Here is an 8,954-nt window from a genome sequence, read left to right on the forward strand (position 1 = left end):
CAACATCTATTTGTACTTGCAGCAGAACTGCCTCCCCACCCCATTTCACTGAAAGGTAAGTGATTCTTAGAGACATTTCAAAAGCATCTTCATTTTCTCTACCAGCATTATGAAATCAGTCACTTGATCTAAACGATTCCTGTTATACTTCTCAGACACAATTTGACTTTTGATTTAACTCAACAATTTCAGTAGTTCAGTTTTTTTTTCATTCTAATTCTAACTCACGTCTATTGCTAGTGAGTTTGTTTATGTATTTCTATTTTATGTGTATGAGTGGTTGACCTCCATTTATGTGAGTACATTATGTGTGTGCAGTGCCTGCAGAGGCCAGAAGAGAATGCTGGATCCCCTGAAAATGGAGTTAGCAGAGGATGTTAGCTGCCATGTGGATGCTGGAAAATGAACCCATGCCCTTGGCAAGGGAAGCCAGTGCTCTTAACTGCTGAGCCATCTCTCCAGTCTTAAACTGCATAAATCTTAATATCAGAGTTTTCCAGCTGCTTCTCAATCTAGCCAAATTAGATTAAAAATATTCTCTCAATATGATCTGACATCCAGCCTCACATTCTCTTATTAATTGTTTTTCACTTCACCCACATGGAACTTTTTACCCTCCTTTGGAAATTCCCCTTGTTCTTTAGACTCTGAGTGTGTTTTCAAGCCTTTATTTCATTCTATCATTTCTTCTCATCCATCTTCCCTGAAGAAACTCAACTGCATTTTGATGCTGCCATTGTGTGAGTCTAGAAGTGCTCTCACTCTTTCCTTGGCACACCTATACTGGATTACATCACTGTAGTAGCCTGCCTCAGAGTTCACTTGATTGAATACCCCAAACCATCTCCATTAGCATGTACACACAACTGCTTAGATTCCTTTGTGTGTATGAGGAATCTTTCAGAGTTGATGGTCAGTTAAAATTGCAATGTGTAAATTTCAAAATTAAGCACAATGCCAAATGAAAATTAAAATATAGCTATGGACACATAGTCATGAAGTGAAGATACAGTTGTACATTTGCCAGGTAACTATCAATAATTTGCCAGTTGACTCTGCAAACACAGTCTCTTCATTTCTCATAAGTAAATATGAGGTCCTACAACTGCCTGAGAGCCCAAATTTCAGAGACTTCCTTTGTCAGGATATTGATTAAGGGTTATTTTATTGGAAATATGTTTTAAAGATAAGTTTATCCAATTTATTCACTTTGCAGATGAACAATGAGAAACCCAGAATTAAAGAACTTTTCAGTCAGCTTCACTGTATCTGTGCTCAGTTAAGCATTTCCATTTGTTCTAAGCCTATGGGGACAGAACCCAGTAATTAGCTCTTTAAGACTAATTCCTTTTACTATAACGTAGTTGGCAGATGAAAGAAATAAGTTGAGTCCCTCAACTTATCAGCTATTACCAAAGCTTGTTTTTGGTGAAAATTAACTATTTGTTTCGAAGTAATATCTACCCATCTACCCTACAGCCATATATTCAGCAATAGAAGCTCTTTCAAGCAGGTCAATGCTTTAAGAAGCAGCTAAGTAGAAAGGAAGTTAAGAATCCTGGGGATGGAGGTAGCACACAGAAACCTGGCTTCAAGTATTCAAGGAAAGAAGTAAAACATCTATTTTATAAGAACCAGGGAGAAATAAAAGTTAGTTAAGTGGGTTGACCAGAAACAATTCAGGGTAGATGACAGTATAAACTAGAACACTGGTGAAGCACTAGCTGCATTTTCCCAAGTCTATTTGTCAGTGGAGCTGGGACAATGTTCCCCATCAATAGACTGACCACAAAAATGAGTTTGGGTTTGAATAAGCAGAATCTAATAGCAATCAAACTCACTCTAAGCCCTACTGGAAAGTAGCTATAACATACAAAATCACAAAAATAAGTTTAAATGATTCATAGGGAAGATATTTCCATATAACTCATTAATCATGTATAATATATTAAAATGAACAATTTCATAAATAGGAATATGTGTATAGCCATATTAGATCTTAAAGTCAATGTTAAAATATGAAAAAGTTATTATAGCCTTTTGTTATCTTTATATTTATTTTATATTTAAATACTGTATTCATTTGTAATATAATTTCAATTTTTATTTCTGAAGAGACATTTCTCTAATATGCTTCATTAAAAAGTCCTGTATGAAGAGCATACTGAGGGCAATTAATAAATATCTGGAGCGTAAAGCCTGCTCTGTGAAGTGCTCATGTTCCAGAATTACCTATTTTCAAGAATTAAGGATAAACCTGTTTTAATTAAGGTCAGTGCAAATGACTGTTGGTTGCCAAATATCTTCATTTGTGAAAAGTTTGGTGGAGGACTGTGAGTCACTGTGGTGAAATACTGTGCCCATGAGTGTCAGTGTGCCATCACACTCTGTAGAGATGTGAAATGCCTATCAGGAATTCAATACAATTTTTAAATATGCCTACTGGTATCTGAAGTTCATTCAACAAAAGTTCAAGTGCCTTTTGGAATTCTGGGATACTGTCATTGAGTTTGATTACAGAACTAAAATTTTGATATGTGTTTTGGAGAGAATCCGTGAACTATTAACTTGAGAACTGCTAGTTGAGGAAAATAGCATTCAAAGTAGAAAATTATGTTTGAAAAGCCATGCATACTATTTTGTATTAAAAATAAATTTTATCTTATATAAGATCAAGTCAACGAAAATCTCAGTTTGTGGGGGAGAGGGGCTCCTGAAGTCCTACTCCTATTTCGAAGCTTTTGGCAACAGGTGGCTGCTGGGGGGAGGGCCAGTCTGTTCTCCTCAGCCCTGAGAGGCTGCCCATGCCCCAGTAGATGGTTCCTCTCCCATGCATATACAGGCAGCACTGAATGGACTCACTGGGCAGTAAATTAAAGAAAAGAGAATCAAAAGGAGCACATGATGTTGGGAGGGAAGCGGGCTGGCTGCAACAGAATGGGGTGGATTTGATCAGAGTGTAGTATATGAATCTATGAATGTGAAATGAAAGAAAAATGTACCTAGACCAAGTAGTTCTTACAAAACTAAGAAATTACAGTGGGCAGATCCACCACAACTGGAAGTGAAACTGGGCATTGTCATCAGTTACCTGCTTCAATGCATATTGCCTCTCCACTATTAGTCAGTCAATGAATTACTCCTGATTAACTGAATTACAAGTACTATCCAAAATTATTAGGATAGTTGGTTATCATAGGGCTTGTGGATCAGGTCAACACAGGTTTGAGCCCCATTCACTACCCTTACCATTTACTTCTATAGCACTGTGTACATTAGCTGGCTTTCTGAAGACTCACATTTCCTATCTACACATGAAATTTTCTAAGGTCTTTTTCTTTCAGTTGGTTTGGGGATTTCGTAATATAAACTGTATCATTATTGACATATACACTCTACCTGGAATTCCATCATATTATTCATTGTATTGGAGAGTTCAAATGCAGGTAATATAATTATGTATTTCATCACCACAGTGAAGGGTCTCTACAAACAGTTCCTATGCTTGTGTTCAATCAATCATGATGTTGTGTGCTGTTTCACTGTTTAGATAGTAATTTTCTTTAAAACATTTCCTGGTTTCAAAAACATTTCCTGGTTTCTGCTTTTCTGAGCGGACATCCTCATCAAGGGAAAAGACCCAGTGTCTCATCAGGAAGCACACCCCTGACAGTTTTAAGTACAAGTCCTCCTGGAGAACTCTCAGTTTTGCTCACTGAACCACAAAATTAAAGTCCCATGGAAGAAATCCAAAATAGCTTGAGTGCCAAAATATGTATCCCACAACAGCAAAAGCCTTCAAAATTACTGTATTTACAAAAAAAGTTTAACAGATGAAATAAATGAAAGTTTCCTGGTCCCAGAAAGGAGACACAATTTAAGCTAACTACCACTTTTCTATTGTTCTCCCCCTTTCAACGGGTGCTGAGGGAATTTTCACTTACTGAAGCCATCAGGGAGATGATCATTTATCTTTGAATAGAGCACTTTTATCCCATTAATTTCTGCCATTATGGACGGAGATAAGATGTAAGTCAGTGACTAACTGAAAATTGAAGTCCCCAAAAAGAAGAAATGAAACAAAGAATAGCTTATGTCACATTATATGCTTCACATGCTAAAATAAATTTTATATAACTGTATTATCAGCTTTTAGTGCCATTTATATGCCCTTAATCATATTTGATTTGCCTTTATAATTATTACATCAGTCCATTTGAAAAGCACATCTTATTATTTTTCTTCGAAGTTGAGGAACAGAAGTGGTCTAGAGAAGAAATGCAAAAGACAAAAAAGGGCTAAAAGATCAAAAGCATCAGTAAAGCAAACTTCAAAATCCTTTAGCTGCATATATTAGATACGTATTTCTTTAAATTATAGCAATGCCTCTTATGTAGTTTACATTTGTTGGTAAAGAGCAAAACTGATTTTGTTTAAAAACCAATAATGATAAAGGAGAAAATACATAGAATACTCAATTGAACAAAAGATATTTTTAAATTCATTTAACATTTTTAGAAGGGTAAATTAGAAATAATTTTTTCAAGGAGGCTGTTAGATAAATTTTGAGAATTTTATTATGAAACATTTCAGACATAAAAAGTTAAATAAACAATAAATAAAATATATATACATATGTACTACCCATCTTAGGAAATAATACACAGCCAATGCTATTGAAATCAGCTCTATGCCTTGCAAAATACATCTTCTGTTTCACACACACAAGTGACCTCCACTGTTAACTTACTATATTTCATTTTCATGAATGTCTTAAATATATCCAGAGGTATCATTCCTTTTTAACACTATATATCTTATTGAATTTTTGTGCATTCCATATATCTTAAGCATCTTTAGCCCCCCTCTCCTTTCTGCACCCACTCCATCTATCCTCCCAACCAGATTTCATGCATTCTGTCATTTATGTTAAGGACTATCTAGTAGGTGTCCTCAAATGTCCCAGTGTGAGTTCATCCACTGGGGATTTGTCACCCTACCTAGCATCATTCCCTTAAAGAACAGCTCTCCCACTCCAGCAGCTAAAGTTGGGACTCCTAACCCATTTCCCCAGTTGTATGCTGGGTTTTTGCCTGGTTTGAGTTTGCATGGATCTTGTGCATGCTGTCACCACTGCTGTAAGTTTATCTGAGCAAGTTCCAAGTCACCTGGAAAACTCTGTTTTCTTGAGGTCATCCACCACCCCTGGCTCTTAAAACCCACTCTTGCACCTGGGGTGGCAGAAGTTTAATATAGGTGTCCCATTTAGGGACACACATTCTGTGGTCTGTTCTCTACATTTGGACAACTTGTGGCTTTCTGTGTTAATCACCTTCTGTTGTATAAGGAAGCTTTACGGGTGAAAGCTGGGAAGTGCATGAATATTCTCTCTACTGTCTGTTCCACTATGTTCTGTGAGCCTTAGGTGTAGGGATTTCTTTGTAGATGTGTCATTTAAGACTGAGCATCTCACAGACACTTGTTCTTTGTGTTTGGCCAGTTATGGAACTCTGTAATAGTCTCCATCTGTTGCAAAAAGAAGTTTGTTTGATGAGTAGTGAAACACGGCTCCAGACAAGAGAAATTTCCTTTGGAGATGCTGTTCAGGGTGATACAAGAGACTCCCAAAATAACACCAGCTATTGCCACAGCCTTTGATTTCCTTCAGAACTTAAAGGTAATACCTATTGCAGAAGACGATGTAATTGGGACACAGAACTTGAAGTAATGGAGCTGGAAATGACTTGGAATCCTCTTTCCTGAAGAGTAGTTCTCATAGTATCAGAGGATGAGGGAGAAAATCAATTGATCCAAGCACATCTGCAAAGCCTAATAACCACAACAACGACAGACCAACACAGCAAACTATCTCTATTGGTGACATAATGGCACTTTTGTCTTGGGGGTAATCAACAGCTACCTAATTGGATTTAAAGCCCACATAGTGGGAAGAATTCATGTGTGATACCCTAAACATAGCCAAATACACATGGCTGGAGAAAAACCTACCTCCGTCACATCCCTAGACAAACGTAATTTGTAACTACATGCTGAATATATATCCTTATATTTACAGACTTTTCATTTCTTATCTCTATTTTTGTTGGATTCATTCTGTCTTCTTTGTCTTTGAATTGAAGGTATTTGGGTCATTGATTTTCAGTTTTTATCTTTTCCTTCTAAAATCTGTTTTTAAAAATAAATTTTCTCTACTTAGTATTTTGGATGCATTCCTGAAGTCTTGATATCTAATTCTCTAGACATCCAGTATCAAATAAGTTCCCTTTCCAATTGTGATTTATTTCATCACTATCGTGCTTACAAAGTGTTTCAGTCTTCTTAAAAAATGGTTTCTGACTTTATTACATTATAGTATGGCTCTAAATGCATGTGACACTATGTTAAACAAAATATTTATGTTATTTTTATTTTTGTTCTTTAGAGACGGGGTGTCCTTGTAGCCCCAGATGGTCTGGAACTAGCTATGTAGACCAGGCTGGCCTCGATCTCTCAGAGATCTGCCTCTGTCTGCCTCCAATGTGCTGAGATTAAAGATGTGTGCCACCATGCCCAACTAAAGCAAATATTGAAAATGTATTTAAAGTACTTATTCCTGAACAGGACACCTATTTCAAACTTCTGCCTCGCAGGGCTCAAGGACCTTTGCGGAAGAGGGAACAGAAAGATTTTAAGAGCCAGAGAGGTGAATGATCACAAGGAAAAAAAAATCAAATCAGCTGGGTAATTACTTATATGAACTCTCAGCAATGGTAACAGCATGCACAAGTCCCACATAAGCTCATAGATGTACAGAGGCGCATAAGGAACCCAAACCATACCTGAGGCAACCCATCACTGCTGGGAGAGGGTAGAGACAATCTTGTTTAAGGATGAGGCTCTTAGAAGTTTAACAAGGCTATGGACCCAACGGAGGATCCTTTGTGGACACAAGTTTGACTCTGTAGGAATATATATATAATTATGTGAGATTGGGTAGGGTTAGTGGGAGAGTGCAGATGAAGGAGGGGAATCTAAATGGGATCAAATATATTGTATGAAATTCTGAAAAAAATTCAACAAGAAAGAACACATGGACTTGTCAAGATTTGCTAAGGAACTATTGGCAATTGATAGCGGTTGGTAGTTACGGAGTCAGTTTTCTGTAAGGATCTGCCCTCAGGTAGGTTGACCAAGCTTCAGGGAATGGAACCCCACACAAGAGCATGTGGGGAACATAAATTAGATAAGATAGACCTTAGAGAAATAATATTGGAGGACAAAAATATGAGGAGATAGTCAAAATGCATTGTTTGAAATTCTCAAAAAAAATCAGTACAAAGAGAAAAATTAAGGAAAATATAAAAATTTGAGCATAACAACTAAATAAATTGTTGTATACTGTAATTTTGAAATGTCTCATGGGTACAAATAATTTTTGATAGTATGCACTAGACCCATGAAAATTCAATTAGACAAAAACCCAGCACAGAACTGGGGAAATGGGCAGGAGAACCTACCCTTAGCTGAGGAACTATTGGCAGCTAATCACTGCTGGATGAGGGAGTCTATCCTCCAACAGACACAAGATCAATCAGGATGGTACATTTGAGGAGAAGGAAGCCCTGAGAAGCTGGGTACCTAGATTTCCAGAGTTGAGACAAGCCCAGGGCAAGAAGCCAGGCCTGCTCATGCCACATTCCAAACACTTCCGTTCTGTCACAGTCAAGAGCAAATATTTATAAAAGACGAGATTTGAGAGCAGGTCAGATGCCACTTGAGAGTATTCCATCCTGTTGCCCACTGTGGCCGTGCTATGGCCTACTTGGCTCTTCAAGGGAATGAAGCCAGATTCTGGTGATGGACCAGGTTCCAGTGGATGAACTAAAATTGAGGTACATCTGGGTAGCAAACTTGACTTGATAAGCCTTAACTGACAGAATGCAGGAAATCCTTTGGGCCGACTCTGTGGGGTTCAGATAGAGAAGGGGTTTAAGTATGATCTATTGTACGAAATGCAGAAAATTTCAATAAAAATATCCATAAAAACAGAATTTAGCCAATGAGCTCTAAAAAAATGCCAGTATCTTCAATCAGTCATGTTTGTTTAATAAAATTTCTAGTGCATGGACTCATACTTTCAGTCATTCTTCAATAGAGTGCATTGTCCATTTCTATCCTGCTTCATCAAAGGATGGGTAGAATAAAGAGGATAGGATTTCAGAATTACGAAAGATAAATTATGCCCCGTTTACATTGGATATTTTCTTTTTCTGCAACAACACTGTGTTTTTCAATAAGAGGAAGATAATATAGAAAGTCATCTTTGTAACCCAGACTAGAATACTGAGCTCTGAAAGGCATAAAATAGGAATGAGTACTTGCAAAGGGAATCAAGAAAGAAGTCAGAGATGGACTCAGCAGGTGGTAATAGGAGGTAAAACTGAGCTGAGGAGAGGACTAAGAGAGGTGCTCCTGATGCAGAGACAGGCGGGAGGGGAGACTGTGCTACCATTTTCTAATATAAATAGAAACACAAAGGAATATAAATTTCAGGGGAAGAGGGATGCATGAGTGCTGAGTTATTTATAATGTCCAGGCAGTAAAGTTAAATTTAGCAGACGTTTGTATCAGGAATTAAAAGAAAAATTTGCAAGATTATTCAAGTTTCAGTGTCCATCTACTGCAAGACACTTATTCTTCATCAACCATTATTTTTTTAATTTTTAATTTATTTATTTAGTTAATCAGTTAATTAATTAATTTATTTATTGGTCCTTTTGAGACAGGGTCTCCCTGTAGCCCTAGCTGGCCTGGATTCACTGTGGAGACCAGGCTGGCCTCAAACTCACAGATATAGGCCTGCCTCTGCCTCCTGAGTGCTGGGATTAAAGGCGTGTGCCACCACACCAGGCTTAATTTTATTATTTTTATTTTATGTGTATGAATGTATTGCC

Source organism: Nannospalax galili, unplaced genomic scaffold (genome assembly GCF_000622305.1).
Source record: "Nannospalax galili isolate Female #2095 unplaced genomic scaffold, S.galili_v1.0 scaffold324, whole genome shotgun sequence".
NCBI lineage: Eukaryota > Metazoa > Chordata > Mammalia > Rodentia > Spalacidae > Nannospalax > Nannospalax galili.